General features: G+C 36.4%; 1 protein-coding gene across 1 annotated transcript in view; it reads right to left on the bottom strand.

Moving 5' to 3' along the window:
* Positions 1 to 15031, bottom strand: part of OTOGL (otogelin like) — a 289364-nt gene extending 274333 nt beyond the window's left edge. Inside the window, exon 1 of the mRNA XM_054443471.1 lies at positions 14963 to 15031. The gene's annotated coding sequence lies outside the window, so the exon portion shown is untranslated. The remainder of the gene's footprint in view (positions 1 to 14962) is intronic.
* Positions 15032 to 16615: the final 1584 nt, after the last annotated feature.

Below are 16615 nucleotides of genomic sequence, written 5' to 3'. Positions count from 1 at the left end.
AGACCACACAAAAACTCCATCCAAAGTTCACCAAGAGCAAAGACCAAATGTAGATAAATCCACAAAGATGAGGAAAAACCAGGGCAAAAAGGCTGAAAATTACAAAAACCAGAATGCCTCTTCTCCAAAGGATCACAACTCCTCACCATCAAGGCAACAAAACTGGACAGAGAATGAGTTTGAAGAATTGACAGAAGTAGCCTTCAGAAGGTGGGTCATAAACTTCTCCGAGCTAAAAGAGCATGTTCTAACCCAATGCAAAGAAGCTAAGAACCTTGATAAAAGGTTAGAGGGATTACGAACTTTAGAGAAGAACATAAATGACCTGATGGAGCTGAAAAACACCGCACAAGAACTTCATGAAGTATACACAAGTATCAATAGCTGAATTGATCAAGCAGAAGAAAGGATATAAGAGATTGAAGATCAACTTAATGAAATAAAGTGTGAAGACAAGATTAGAGAAAAAAGAATGAAAAGGAACAAACAAAGCCTCCAACAAATATGGGACTACGTGAAAAGACCAAACCTACATTTGATTGGTATACATGAAAGTGATGGGGAGAATGGAACCAAGATGAAAAAACACACTTCGAGATATTATCCAGGAGAACTTCCCCAACCTAGCAAGAACAGCCAACACTCAAATTCGGGAAATACAGAGAACACCACAAAGACACTCCTCGAGAAGAGCAACCCCAGGAAACATAATCGTCAGATTCACCAAGGTTGAAATGATGGAAAAAAATGTTAAGGGCAGCCAGAGAGAAAGGTCAGGTTACCCACAAAGGGAAGCCCATCAAACTAATGCGGATCTCTTGGCAGAAACCCTACAAGCCAGAAAAGAGTAGGGGCTAATATTCAACATTCTTAAAGAAAAGAATTTTCAACCCAGAATTTCATATCCAGCCAAACTAAGCTTCATAAGAGAAGGAGAAATAAAATCCTTTACAGACAAGCAAATACTGAGGGATTTTGTCACCACCAGACCTGTCTAACAAGAGCTCCTGAGGGAAGCACTAAATATGGAAAGGAAAAACTGGTACCAGCCACTGCAAAAACAAACCAAAATGTAAAGGCCATTGACACTATGAAGAAACTACATCAACTAACAGGCACAATAACTAGCTAACATCATAATCACAGGATCAAATTCACACATAACAGTATTAAAATTAAAGGTAAATGGGCTAAATGCCCCCAATTAAAAGACACAGACTGGCAAATTGGATAAAGAGTCAAGACCCATCGGTGTGCTGTATTCAGGAGACCCATCTCACATGCAAAGACACACATAGGCTCAAAATAAACAGATAGAAAAAGATTTACCAAGAAAGTGGAAGAAAAAAAAGCAGGTGTTGCAATTCTAGTCTTATAAAACAGACTTTAAACCAAAAAAGATCAAAAAAGGCAAAGGGCATCACATTGTGGTAAAGGAATCAATGCAACAAGAAGAGCTAACTATCCTAAATATATATATGCACCCAATACAGGAGCACCCAGATTCATAAAGCAAGTTCTTAGAGACCTACAAAGAGACTTAGACTCCCACACAATAATAGTAGGAGACTTTAACACCCCACTGTCAATACTAAAGAGATCAATGAGACAAAAAATTAACAAGGATATACAGGACTTGAACTCAGCTCTGGACAAAGCAACCTAATAGACATCTATGAAATCATAATAGTCCTTCAGACCACAGTGCAATCAAATTAGAACTCAGGATTAAGAAACTCAATCAAAACCACACAACTACATGGAAACTGAACAACCCATTCCTGAATGACTACTGGGTAAATAATGAAATTAAGGCAGAAATAAATAAGTTACTTGAAACCGATGAGAAAAAAGACACAATGTACCAGAATCTCTGGAACACAGCTAAAGCAGTGTTTAGAGGGAAATTTATAGCACTAAATGCCCACAGGAGAAAGCAGGAAAGATCTAAAATCGACACCCTAACATCACAATTAAAAGAACTAAAGAAGTAAGAGCAAACAAATTCAAAAGCTAGCAGAAGACAAGAAATAACTAAAATCAGAGCAGAACTGAAGGAGATAGAGACATGAAAACCCTTCAAAAAAATCAATTGACTCCCAGAGATGGTTTTTTGAAAAGATTAACAAAATACATAGACCACTATCCAGACTAATAAAGAAAGAAATAAGAATCAGACACAATAAAAAATGATAAAGGGGAGATCACCACTGATCCCATAGAAATACAACCTGCCATCAGAGAATACTATAGACACCACTACACAAATAAACTGGAAAATCTACAAGAAATGGATAAATTCCTGGACACATACACCTTCCCAAGACTAAACCAGGAAGAAGTCAAATCCCTGAATAGACCAATAACAAGTTCTGAAATTGAGACAGTAATTAATAGCCTACCAGCCAAAAAAAGTCCAGGACCAGACAGATTCACAGCTGAATTCCAACAGAGGTCCAAAGATGAGCTGGTACCATTCCTTCTGAAACTATTCCAAACAATAGAAAAAGAGGGAATCCTCCACAACTCATGTTATGAGGCCAGCATCATCCTGATACCAAAACCTGGCAGAGACACAACAAAAAAAAAAAGAAAATTTCAGGCCAATATCCCTGATGAACATCAGTGCAAAAATCCTCAATAAAATACTGGCAAACTGAAGCCATCAACACATCAAAAAGCTTATCCACCACAGTCAAGTTGGCTTCACCCCTGGGATACAAGGCTGGCTCAACATACAAAAATCAAAAAACGTAATCCATCACATAAACAGAAACAATGACAAAAACCACATGATTATCTCGATAGATGCAGAAAAGGCCTTCAATAAAATTCAACACCCCTTCATGCTAAAAACACTCAATAAACTAGCTATTGATGGAAGATATATGAACATAATAAAAGTTCTTTATGACAAACCCACAGCCAATACCATACTGAATGGGCAAAAGCTGGAAGCATTCTGTTTGAAAACTGGCACAAGACAAGAATGCCCTCTCTCATCACTTCTATTTCACATAGTACTGGAAGTTCTGGCTAGGGCAATCAGGCAACAGAAAATAAAAGGTATTCAAATAGGAAGAGATGAAGTCAAATTATCTCTGTTTTAGATGACATGATTGTATATTTAGAAAATCCCACAGTCTCAGCCCCAAAACTCCTTAAGCTGATAAGGAATTTTAGCAAAGTCTCAGGATACAAAATCAGTGTGCAAAAATCACAAGCATTCCTATACACCAATTATAGACAAACAAAGAGCCAAATAATAAGCAAACTCCCATTCACAATTGCTACACAGAGAATAAAATAACTAGGAATACAACTTACAAGGGATGTGAAGGACCTCTTCAAGGAGAACTACAAACCACTGCTCAAGGAAATAAGAGAGGACACAAACAAATGGAAAAACATTCTATGCTCATGGATAGAAAGAATCAATATAGTGAAAATGGCCATACTGCCCAAAGTAATTTATGGATTCAATGTTATCCCCATCAAGCTACCATTGACTATCTTCACAGAATTAGAAGCCACTACTTCAAATTTCATATGGAACCAAAAAAGAGCCTGTATAGCCAAGACAATCCTAAGCAAAAAGAACAAAGGTGGAGGCATCACGCTACCTGACTTCAAACTACACTACAAGACTGCAGTAACCAAAACAGCATAGTACTGATACAAAAACAGATATATAGACCAATGGAACAGAACAGAGGCCTCAGAAGTAACACCACACATCTACATCCATCTGATCTTTGACAAACCTGACAAAAACAAGCAATGGTGAAAGGATTCTCTATTTAATAAATGGTGTTGGGAAAACTAGCTAGCCATATGCAGAAAACTGAAACTGGACCCCTTCCTTACTGCTTATACAAAAATCAACTCAAGCTGGATAAAAGATTTAAATGTAAGACCTAAAACCATAAAAACTTTAGAAGAAAACCTAAGCAATACCATTCAGGATACAGGCATGGGCAAAGACTTCATGACTAAAACACCAAAAGCAATGGCAACAAGAGCCAAGATTGACAAATGGGATCTAATTAAACTAGAGAGCTTCTGCAAAAGAAACTATCATTGGAGTGAACAGGCAACCTACAGAATGGGAGAAAATTTTTGCAATCTATCCATCTGACAAAAGTCTAATATCCAGAATCCACAAGGAACTTAAACAAATTTACAAGAAAAAATAACCCCATCAAAAAGTGGGCAAAGGATATGAAGAGACACTTCTCAAAAGAACACATTTATGCAGCCATGCAGCCAACAAACATATGAAAAAAAGCTCGTCATCACTGGTCATTAGAGAAATGTAAATTAAAACCACAATGAGATATCATTTCACACCAGTTAGAATGGCAATCATTAAAAAGCCTGGAAACAGACGCTGGAGAGGATGTGGAGAAATAGGAATGCCTTTACACTGTTGATGGGAGTGTAAATTAGTTCAACCATTGTGGAAGACAGTGTGGCAATTCCTCAAAGATCCAGAACTAGAAATACCATTTGACCCAGCAATCCCATTACTGGGGATATATCCAAAGGATTATAAATCATTCTACTGTAAAGACACATGCACACGTATGTTTATCACAGCACTATTCACAATAGCAAAGACTTGGAACCAACCCAAATGTTCATCAACGGTAGACTGGATAAAGAAAATGTGGCACAAATACACCATGGAATACTATGCAGCCATAAAAAAGAATGAGTTCATGTCTTTTTCAGGGACATGGATGAAGCTGGAAACCATCATTCTCAGCAAACTAACACAGGAACAGAAAACCAAAAACCGCATGTTCTCACTCATAAGTAGGTGTTGAAAATGAGAACACATGGGCACAGGGAGGGGAACATCACACACCGGGGCCTTTCAGGTGGTGGGGAGCATTAGGGGAGGGATAGCATTAGGAGAAATACCTAATGTAGGCCGGACACGGTGGCTGACACCCGTAATCCCAGCACTTTGGGAGGCCAAGGCAGGTGGATCCTGAGCTCAGGAGATTGAGACCATCCTGGCTAACACGGTGAAACCCTGTCTCTACTAAAAATACAAAAAATTAGCAGGGCGTGGGGGCAGGCGCCTGTAGTCCCAGCTACTAGGGAGGCTGAGACAGGAGAATGGTGTGAACCCAGGAGGCGAAGCTTGCAGTGAGCCAAGATGGTGCCACTGCACTCCAGCCTGGGCATAGAGCGAGACTCCATCTCAAAAAGAAAAAAAAGAAAAAACCTAATGTAGATGACAGGTTGATGGGTGCAGCAAACTACCATTGCACATGTATACCTATGCAACAAACCTGCATGTTCTGCACATGTATCCCAGAACTTAAGGTATAATTTAAAAAATTTAAGTATTATAGGAGTGTGTAAGGTAATTTACTAGATTTTGTGATGTTTGTGATAATTGTCAGCTTTAAAAATTTTATATTTTGTTGTAATTTCTTTTCTTATTCTAAATACATATTCACTTTCATATCTAAAAAAAAAAAGAATAAAGACTAATGTGGTGGTCATCAGTCATAAGTGCTATTCCAGTTATCCTTCTAGGCATGTGGTACATTTGCACTTCTCTCATCCTTTGATATTGGATGTGGCCAATCAGGTGTTACTGGCCAATAATGAAATAAATTGAAGAGACATGGATCCCTTTGAGCTCTAAAAGCTTTGAAAGCTAGTGTTAAAGTGTTCTGTGTCCCCTCTAAATAATGAAATCCTCTTTCATCCAAACCTGTATAAATATCCTTCAAATAAATCACATGGATCAACAACAGTGGCAGAGAAAATTTCTCACAATGCATAGATACAGCATAACTCAGAGACAAAGTAAAATAAGATACTATGAATTTCAAATGGCATGATAAAGTACACCAGTAAAGATATTAATGTTTGGGAAACCACATATCTCTCCAAATGAAAAAGAAGATACAAATAACAAATAGAGAAAGAACCCTGTGTTGTTTGATTTAAAATAGAATTCATGTCAATACAAACTCATATTTTATTTTGATACATTTTGAGCTCTGACCTTGGCAAGGGCCTGGAAGTAACAATAGCTTCATAGCAATGAAAACATTTAGTTTTAGATTTTTGTTTCTAAATATCATTCCATACTCAGTCTTCTTAAAGAAATTAATGATTCTAAAGTTGCGGCAGAAGAAGCACAAGATGAGCCTAGAGCATATTTTTTCCATGTGTCATAAAAGAGAAAAGAGGTTAAAGACTGGTGATGAGTCAGAAAGATATAAGAGCTGTCTTAAAGCCAAATCTGGAATAATTTGAGCAAAGAATAATGATAACCGTAAATTATATATGTATATATATATTTTTTTTTTTTTAAATCCATGTGTCCAGAGTGTTACTAAAGAAAGGAGGTGGGGGAGAACGTCTTTATAGAAGAATGTCAGCTAACAAATGTTAGAATTAGAAAACCACCAATTTAATAATTGATTCAAGCAAAAGTCATCAATAGATGCTAAAAGCATTGGGTGAAAATTTAAGATACAGGATACTGACACATTCTCAAAGTATCTCCCACATAGATTGCCATAAATTGCAAAGAGAAAACAAGTAACAATGAAAATATCTAGCAAATGTCACTTTAGCCAAGTAATCAAATTTCACATCACCAATTTGGGACAAATGCCTCTTGATATGATTTAAGTGCTTAGCATTGTTTGTGTTAAAAAAAAAAAACTAGAAATGTATTCCACCCACTTACCACTTACCACTACAGAAAGAACAATTATTCTGAATTATTGCAGAAAAATTAATCAGAATTGCTGCAAAATTCAAATGACATAATCCATTTGAAAAAGAAGCAAGTCAATATGACAAAAATCCAATGTTCTAAAGCCAGTTTACAGAAAATCAATTAGATTAATGACTAAATGTAAAAATAAATCTATTTGCCACTTCCTGATATTAGCAACTTACAAAAGGCTTATTTCTTTTTAACTTTTATTTTAGTTTTGGGGTACATGTGCAGGTTTGTTATATAGGTAAACTGCGTGTCATGGGGTTTGGTGTACAGATTATTTCATCACCCAGGTAATAAACATAGTACCTAATAGATAGTTTTTTGATCCTCTTCCTCCTCCCACCCTCCACTCTCAAATAGGCCCCAGTGTCTGTTATTTCCCTCTTCGTGTCCATGTGTTCTTGTTACTTAGCTCCCATTTATAAATGAGAACATATGGTATTTGGTTTTCTGTTCCTGCATTAGTTTGCTTAGGATAATGGCCTCCAGCTCCATCATGTTGCTGCAAAGGGCATGATCTTGCTTTTTTATGGCTATGTAGTATTCCATGGTGTATATGTATCATATTTTCTTTATCTAATCTACCACTGATGGGCCTTTAGGTTGATTCCATGTCTTTGTTTTTGTAAACAGTGCTGCAATGAACATATATGTACATGTGTCTTTATGGTAGAATGATTTGTATTCTTTTGGGTATATACCAAATAAGGGGCTTGCTGGGTCGAATGGTAATTCTGTTTTAAGTTCTTTGAGAAACCACCACACTGCTTTAAGAAAATGGCTAAACTAATTTACATCCCCACCAGCAATGTATAAGCATTTCCTCTTCTCCACAACCTCACTAGCATCTGTCATTTTTTCACTTTAATTTTTTCACTTTAATAATAGCCAAAAATTCTGACTGATGTGAGATGGTATCCCATTGTGGTTTTCATTTGCATTTCTCTAATGATTAGTCATGTTGAGCATTTTTTCATATGGTTGTTAGCCCCATGTATGCCTTCTTTTGAAAAATGTCTGTTATGTCCTTTGCCCACCTTTTAATGGGGCTGCTTTTTGCTTATAAATTTGTTTAAGTTCCAAAAGGCTTGTTGCTTTTAACTCTTTGAATAACATTTCATTAAGTGTGAGATAATTTGTTACAGCAGAAATAGGAAACTAGTATAGCCATTCTAGGCCAGTCAGTTTACAATTGATCTGCCAGCTGATCCCAGACGCCTGAGCAAGCCCAGCCAATATCAGACAGATGATAAATCATTCTATTCAATATAAATTACTATAAAATTTATAAATGGTTAAAAGACACACATTTTTGGTACATGTAAACTCTTTGTAAATTTGTCAAATTGGTAATTCATTAAAATTTTTAGCAAATTAACCAAAGCAAAAAAAAAATGCTTCAAAAACATAGTACTAATTTAAATAAAAAAGAAAAAACATAGTACTAATAAATATTGTCATACATTTCACTGCTGAATTGATAAAACTAAACTAAGTAGGATAGGCGTAACAAATAAAAGAATTTAATGGCCACTGTTGCATTGCTTTCTATACAGTATGATTAATTAAATATAGCTGAAGCAGTTATAAAATATGGAATAATGCAATCCAGAGAATCATACATTATGAGTACTAATAAGGCAAGGGATATAGGATTGTGTGCATGTGCACACAAGTGTGTATGTGTGTGTGTATGTTTCACGAGATGGCTGCAAAAGCCTTCAACTCCTGTTATAATATGTGCCAGTTGCCTGAAAATCTAATAATCAGTTTAGGAAACATATGGAGAAGAACAGAAAAGGAATTACCAAAAAATATATCAAGAAAAAAAGAGGAACAGAAAACAAGAAAAGTGGACATTCAATCTCTGGAGAGATAAAACAAATACACAGGTGATTGTCAAACCATTGAGAAATAACCCTAAAACAAATTACCAGTCTAGTGACTTGGGACCCGGGACATAGTCTGTGAAGACTGAAATATAACAGCATCAGCATGAGGTAGTTTCTGGTAGTGTGAAAGCCACCCTCTACCAAATGAAGGCAGGAAAAAATGATTTCATGAGAAGATAAATCTGCTAAGAGGTGAAGAATCTTCCTTCACCATTTCACGCATAAATGTGTCCACACACAAATACCGAATGGAAACATCTGAGAATAATATCCGAATGGGGCACAATGGCTTTGGAGTCAACAAATGTTTTAGTCGATATACTGCAGCAGTTGTGATTTGTGCCCGCTCATCCTTGTAGATCTTGGAATTATCCCTTTTTGTTTTTGGTGATGTCATATGACATTTGGTCTCACAATTAAATCTGAACAGATCCAAAAAATAGTTTGCTCATGTTTTTATGGAAATGTTTTTATCTGCAAATGGTTGATGTTTTTTCCCAGTATCTTTTGGAATGAAGCCTTTGATGATTTCCAGTGGGTACACTGTCAGGTATTGACAGCAAAGTTCCAGTGCTTTATAAACTTTTCCATAAAACAATCTTCAGATATAGTTATTTAAATGTAGTCATGCCAGGGATACCAATTTACCACTTCTTATCCAAAATCAAAAAGTCTGAATGGGTAAAGGGGAGTATGATGGGAAAGGCAAGAGTTGGGAAGCAGAGATGAAAAATATTATTGTATTAACATCAAGGTTCATGATACTTATAATTCTTGATATATATTTAAACATTTATATAGACTGGGCTAAAAGCATCAATAATTTTCACTCTTCAGGTGAAAAGGGTCTTAATTAGAACAATTTAGATATTGCCCAAGAACAATAATAATATATGGTACAAAGATAAAAATCTGCAGGTTATCCTGAAATAACATCTTCTAAATTTATATTACTATTTCCTTTTATTTCCGAAATGTAGCTAGGATATGAGAAACTTTCTCAAAATAGCTAGCTGTGTGACCTTAGGCAGGTAATCAAACTTCTTTGGGCCTTAATTTTAAAATAAAGAATGAACCATAGGTTCCCTTTTACCCGTACCATTTTATAATTGAGTGATGACTGAATTTATTTTGATGTGACTTTTTCTCCACATATGTTTTAAACTCACACTTACTGCTATTGCTTATGTTCTTAGAATAGTTTTAAATGAATTTTACCCAAAGATAGGAAATTGCTAATTTAGTCATGTTTTTTTTTCTCAGCATACTTTCTAAATTTCAGATTTTTTGTTTGTTTGTTTGTTTTGTTTTGTTTTTTGAGACAGAGTTTTGCTCTTGTTGCCCAGGCTGGAGTGCAGAGTGCAATGGTGCAATCTCGGCTCACCGCAACCCCCACCTGCCTGGTTCAAACGATTCTCCTGCCTGGGCCTCCCAAGTAGCTGGGATTACAGGCATGCACCACCACGTCTGGCTAATCTGTTGAATTTTTAGTAGAGACAGAGTTTCTTCATGTTGGTCAGGCAGGTGTCGAACTCCCGAACTCAGGTGATCCACCCGCCTCAGCCTTCCAAAGTGCTGTGATTACAGGCATGAGCCACTGTGCCAGGCCAGTTTTTATTTTTGAGTATGTTTTGGTTCATAATAAAAATTATGAATTTACCAGATTTCTTTAAAAGATTGATGATACACGATCCTTACTAAATCTTTTGTGTGACAAGCTATAGATACCTACAATAATGCCTTGCACTTAAAATGTGCCCAACTAGGCAGCTCTCTCCCACCCCTACAACACTGCTCTCACCCCCTTGACATGCTCTCACCTCTCCAACCTATGCCTTCTTGAGAAAATAAGGAAGACAATGAAGAACTAAGGCACTGTATCCACTCAATTATTAAGTGTATCCTCAGCACTAGCTAGCTAAGTGAGTTGGGTCCTTCCCCAAGTTAGGTGAGTGCTTGCTACCATACACAGGAGAGAACATGCCTCTCTTGGCAATTTAATTGGTCTGAGGCAGGGCCTAAGTATCCATTTTTTAAAGCTCCCCCAGTGATTCTAATAAGCAATAAGGGTTGAGAAATGGAAAAGCTTGAGGTTTGTGGCTTTTCTAAGCGTTCAGTCTTCCCAACAATCTGGATATGGGAGAGATGTGAGATTGGGATGTTTCTCACTGGATCCTGGCCCCATCACAAGTCTACTGCATTTTGGGTATTCAAATCCCAAAGTACTCCCATCTCCTGTGTTAGCTTGTAAGCTGCTTTCAGAGTAGGTTCCTTGCCTCATACATCACTGAATCCCTTACAGCATCTAGCACATGGCTTAACACCTTCATGCCTCATTAATCATCTTCAGGTTAAAATAGAAATGAATATTGGGAATTCTGATCTTTGCAGCCCAACTTCTGTAGGTGTTGGGGTTAAGTCAACAGGGAAAAGATCAAGTTATTTTCTTTATGAAATAAATATTTTGACCCCTGGCCACAAAAGATCAATCACATTTTAAATAGTACTGATGAGTCTTCAGAAACAAGGCAAAAGTTATCAGTTATCAGGTGTCTAGAATATAATATTATCTTGAAAACAGTTACATCATTACAGGCCCATTTTTCTTTTTCAAATAGTTGTGTGAATGTTTGCAAAGGTATAGGCATTTTTAGAATAATACTAGCAGTATTTCCATATTATTCAGCTATTACTATGTTCCTAAATGGAGAAAGTCATGCAATAAATATTGAATGCCAACTGTGTGCAAGGCACTCTGCTAGGTGGTACGTATACAGCAGTGACAGGACAGCTTTTATGGAGCCTGCATTCTAACACACAAGATAACTAATTATTCAATTACATTTTCAATGAGTGCTATGAAAGAAAAGTAGAGTGATTTGAATATATAACAGATCCAATTTAGCCATGGGGTCAAGAAAGTGATATTTGAGCTGACTCTTGAAGAATTCATAAGAATTAACTATGGGAAGAGAAGGGACAACATTCTGGCATAGAGACAGCAAGTGAGAAGATGCCACAGTCAAAAGGAATGTGAAGCCTGCAAGAAAACAAAAGAAGATCCTTATGACTAGAGCTCCAAGAGTAAAGAGTTGGTAAGAGACAACTCTGGGAAAGTCCATCCATCAGTAGGACTTTATTAAAGTTTTAGAATATACCTTAAGAAATAACAGGAAACCTTAAAAGCTAAGGAGGAACACAGTCTGACATCTTTTTCAACCACCCTGACTATAGTGAGGGGGATAGATACAATTGAGAGTGGGGGAAAATTGAAGGGAAGAGACCATCAGGAAGGCTGTTTAAGTAATCAAGATAAAGAGACTGTATCTACAATTAGAGGGGTGACAGTGGAGATGTAGAGAAGTAGCCGGTTCAAGAAATACTTAAAGCTAAAATCAACGGGACTTGGTAATCAAGTGGACATAGGGGTGAAGGAGGAAAAGGAATAAAAGCTGATGCCCAGTCCCCTGGCTTGGACTACTAGGCAATTGCATGCTGGTGCAGTTCATACAAGGAACACATGAAAAGGTCTACCATTGAGGGAAAAGCCACAAGGACATTTAATTGATGATAATATACAGGAATGGCTCTGTTCCTGGCACTGTTCTAGGTGCAATGGATATATCAATGGTAAGTAAGATAGATAGATAAATAAGCTGATTGATAGATCATAGCAAGTCTGTGAGATAGATTCTATACATTCCCTAGTTTACTTAAGAGGAAACAGAGTCCCAGGGAGTTAAGTAAGTTGCTCAGTCACACAGTTAGTAAGTGCACAGTCCCTCAACCACTGCATTCTGCATCCTACTTGTATTGAGTTTGAGTGGATTTATTAACTAGTGGATTCATAGGTCTGGAATTAATAGAAGCCTGGATTGGAAAAATTGTTGCATAAGAGAACATAAGGTTACATTTCAGAATTAAGAACATTTCTTGATTCAATTGATCCTTGGAGACCAAACACTCTTTCTCCAGAATAAAAAATGTGAAATGGAACAGATTAATATTGGAGCTCTTCCCAAAGTATTTTCTGTTTAATTACAACGAGGACATCAATACCACAACACTTCACCTACAGCAATTTCCCCCCTTTACAGGTATGGTGTGGGCTCAAGTAAACAGATCCCAATCTCAAGTTTCTCTTATAATTAGTTCTGTGCCCTTGGAAAAGTTGCTTTAGGAGTGTGAGACTCAGTTTCTTCATCTATTAAATGAGGATTTTTTAAAAAAAACTGCTTTTATACTTACTGTGATGATTATATGATATAACATAGATACTGGACTAGGCACTATATTTAAAAACTGTTCCCTATTATGCTATCGCTCTACATGATGAATATGTTAGAACAAAGCTATCATATAATTATTTGTCTTATTTTACATTAATTGAATTATAATGCAGTTGTGATAGAACATAGGCTGAAAAGAGATAAAACAGTCTCCACTCAGCCTTCCATTTTTGGCACCTATCCAAGAGCCATAAAGCCAGAAAGGAGGATGTTCAGGAGAATGAGGAAGTGTGTGTGACTACCTTAATTCTTACACTCAAATATTAAGAGCACTTAAAATTCTTTGTGCTAAAAAACTGGATACATATTCCACCCACTTACCACCACAAAAAGAACTTAGAGCCATGAGGCCTGTACTAACTTGTACCACACCATTTTATTTGAACTCTTGCGGTAACATCAACCTTTCACGTAGGAGGAGCAAGCAGGATTTGTTAAAGAGAAAAAGCAAGAGATTCTGCAGGAACATCTTAAGTGCTTTTAAAGCAAACATTTGAATCACAGCAACAGAAGCTCACTTTTTTAAATTGAGGCTTTTTATTTTACCTTTCATTGCATGTTTATTCACCAGCATGCTGGAATTACAAAATTTTCAAGTTCTTATTTAAATGCTTGATCAGTACTATGAACCCAGTGCTACAAGAATACAGGCTTTTAAAAAATAGAATAAATTCCTTAATATACTAAGCCTTGACAACTGCAAAGAATTTTGTTAAAATGTACTAGCATTTTCTCCATTTGAAATGGGAAACACATGGGAAAAAAAAGTGAAAGTTGAGGAACTGGAAAAACAAAAGTAGGAAAGGATTTATTCATTAAGATGAATAAATCTTAGCACAACGTCTACAGCCAGTCTGAATCATTCTTCCTTTGCATAAACATTCTGGAGTTGTAATAATGTCTCCCACCCCCAATACCAGCTTGAAAGAAAAAGAAAAGAGGTTAATGTCTATAAAGTACTGACCCTGTGGCCAGTTTCTCGTAACACCTAAACACAGATTAACAGAGTGAATTCATGTAATACTTTCTAGCAATTTGAAAAACAATGTGTTTTATAAAGTTGAAATCAATTATATGGGTTTATATGAGCCTCCACTATTAATAAGCTTTGTATAAACTACATTTTTAAAAATTTTTTAATTTTTGATTATTATGGATACATAAGTCATACATATTTATGGGGTACATATGATATTTAGATAAAAAGATATAATGTATAATGATCAAATTGAAGTAATTGGGGTATCCATCACTTCAAGCATTTATCTTTTTTTGTTGTTGTTGTTGTTAGGAGAAGTAAGGTCTAGTGTTCGGTGGCTTAATAGGGCAACCATAGTTAACAATAATTTACTGTATATTTTAAAATAACTAAAAGAGTAGAATTGGAATAAACTACACTTTAAAGTAACAATACTTGCTACTAGTTGGGCAACTAAAAGTCCTGAGTTCTTGAGCAAACTTCCATTGTCTGAAACCATAGGTTTCAACCTATAAAACCTGCCAATTATGGATGGAAGGGATTTCTGCCTTCCAAACCATGAGGAAGCAGGAGAACTTAGCCCAAGAGTAACAGAAAATGGGCAGGAGCCATGTGTGTAATTGATCCTTTTAGAGCTGACTTTCAATTAATGAATTATTTCCATTAATGTGAAGCAACAGTAATAATAGCCACAGAACACGGGCCCAGGAGTGGAACCATCCAAATCACCAGTTTCCTCTCTGCAAAGTGATTGGAACTAAACCATTGATTTTTCCAACTGAGTGAACATCCAGGGGTTCTTAGGTTTATCAAAGGAAGCATTATGCTACAGGGAGAAAATACAGGTCACTCTTGAGCTGTTTAATTTTAATTATAATTTTTAAATGTTTTCTACGCCAACCTTGTATTGCAGGTTATATTGTAAATGCTTCATCAACCTCTCATTTCCATTAAACCATTTTCAGTAGAACAGACAACTGCCATTACTTCTCAATTTACTTTCTTATGACTGCTGCCACTTCCATCCCCCAAAACTTACCAGGGAAGCACTGGCTATGGCTTTATTCCTTATGGATTGTATTTCGAGAGCTCCTTTATCTGAAGGTCTGAAAGCCTTACGAGAAAAATATCCTTATGTACTTTCTACAGAAAAGGAAAAGAGCAGTGGTGAAGCACTTAAAATATCAAACAGTGGGTATAAATCACTCAGTACCTCATCCCCTTTTTGCTGATGTAAAGTCCATAACCATGGCAACAGGGATTAGAAATAGCAACCTATGAAAAACACTGGGTTTATTGGAGCACATGGAAGTTTTAGTTTGGTTTTCAGCCAAATCTTGAAAAAACAAATCTTTGACTAATACCTACATGCTATTTTTATCACTTTTGAGAAGTAATGTTTAAATTATGGATTAAGGGGAAATCGTTTTTTTCCACTTAATAATCAAAAACATCATAAGCTAATATTGCAGGTAGGGAACGTTAAAAGGCTCTCCTTGTTTGTCCCCCAGTCTTCTAACTCTAGTCTCCCTAATGTAGGTGTTTGACAACAAAATAATATCAATTTTCTGTCCTGATTTGTAGATTTAGTTGCAGGTCAAACTCTGTTTTTTTAATTGATATCTCCCTCCAACATAAAATTTTCAGACTTTTTTAATTCACAGACAAAAGAAGTTTGCCTTAGATATGAAGAGAGGCCTAATGATCATTTAGTCTATAAATTAGATGCTTCCCTATGTTTATTAAGCTCCTTCTTTAATAAGCAGTAAATTGTAAAGCTCAAGGATTCAGCTTCAAAGATAGTATACTAGAGGGAGAAAAGGTCTGTGATCAGGAAGGTATGAGTGTGATGAGACTAGAACCCATTAGGGGCTGACATCTCTCCCCACTCACCATTCCCATCTTCATTTACTCATCTTTCAAGGCCTCACTCAAAACACATCTCTTCTATGAATCCCTCCAGGTTTACACTTTGCAGTTGATCCTCATCATTCACAGATTCAGTGTGTGCAAATTCACCTAGCAGCTAACGGTCATTTGTAACCCCAAAATCAATACTCACTATGCTTCTGAGGTTATTCACAGAAATGTGCACAATGGCACATTCCCAACTGAAGTCAAACAAGGCAACATTGCCTTCTTGTTTTAGCTCATATTATAAACAAGTACCCTTTTTGTTATCTATGTAATGGCATGTTTTTCACATGTTTGTCCTTTTCTTGGTGATTTTGTTGTTTAAAGGAAGCCCAAAGCACAGTGCAGAAGTGCTATCTAATGATCCTGAGCCCAAGGAGGCTGTAATGTGCCTTACAGGGAAAGTATGTGTTCGATAAACTTTAGACATGAGTTGTGGTGCTGCTGGCTGCAAGTGCAATGTTAACGAATCTACAATGTATATTAAATATGGTGTTTTTAAACAGAAACACATATAGAACAAGGTTATTAATTGATCAGTTGATCAGTTGACAAAAATGTTGTAATCAGAGGATCACAGGTACCTAACCCTGCATTTCCCCTAGGAGCAATGCTTAATTGCTGAAGCAATTAGCTTCAGTATTCCCTAATTCATTGATTCTGACAACTTTGTAGAACAGAACTACTGAAAATAACAAGAATCAACTGTGGCTTAAACTCAGATTGCTCTCATTTAAAACTTGTCTCTACCTCCTAATTAGCCCCTTATTATACACAG

This window comes from Pongo pygmaeus, chromosome 10 (assembly GCF_028885625.2).
Source record: "Pongo pygmaeus isolate AG05252 chromosome 10, NHGRI_mPonPyg2-v2.0_pri, whole genome shotgun sequence".
Lineage (NCBI taxonomy): Eukaryota > Metazoa > Chordata > Mammalia > Primates > Hominidae > Pongo > Pongo pygmaeus.
The sequence above is the reverse complement of the archived record's forward strand: the minus strand, read 5'-3'. Positions and strand labels throughout refer to the sequence as shown.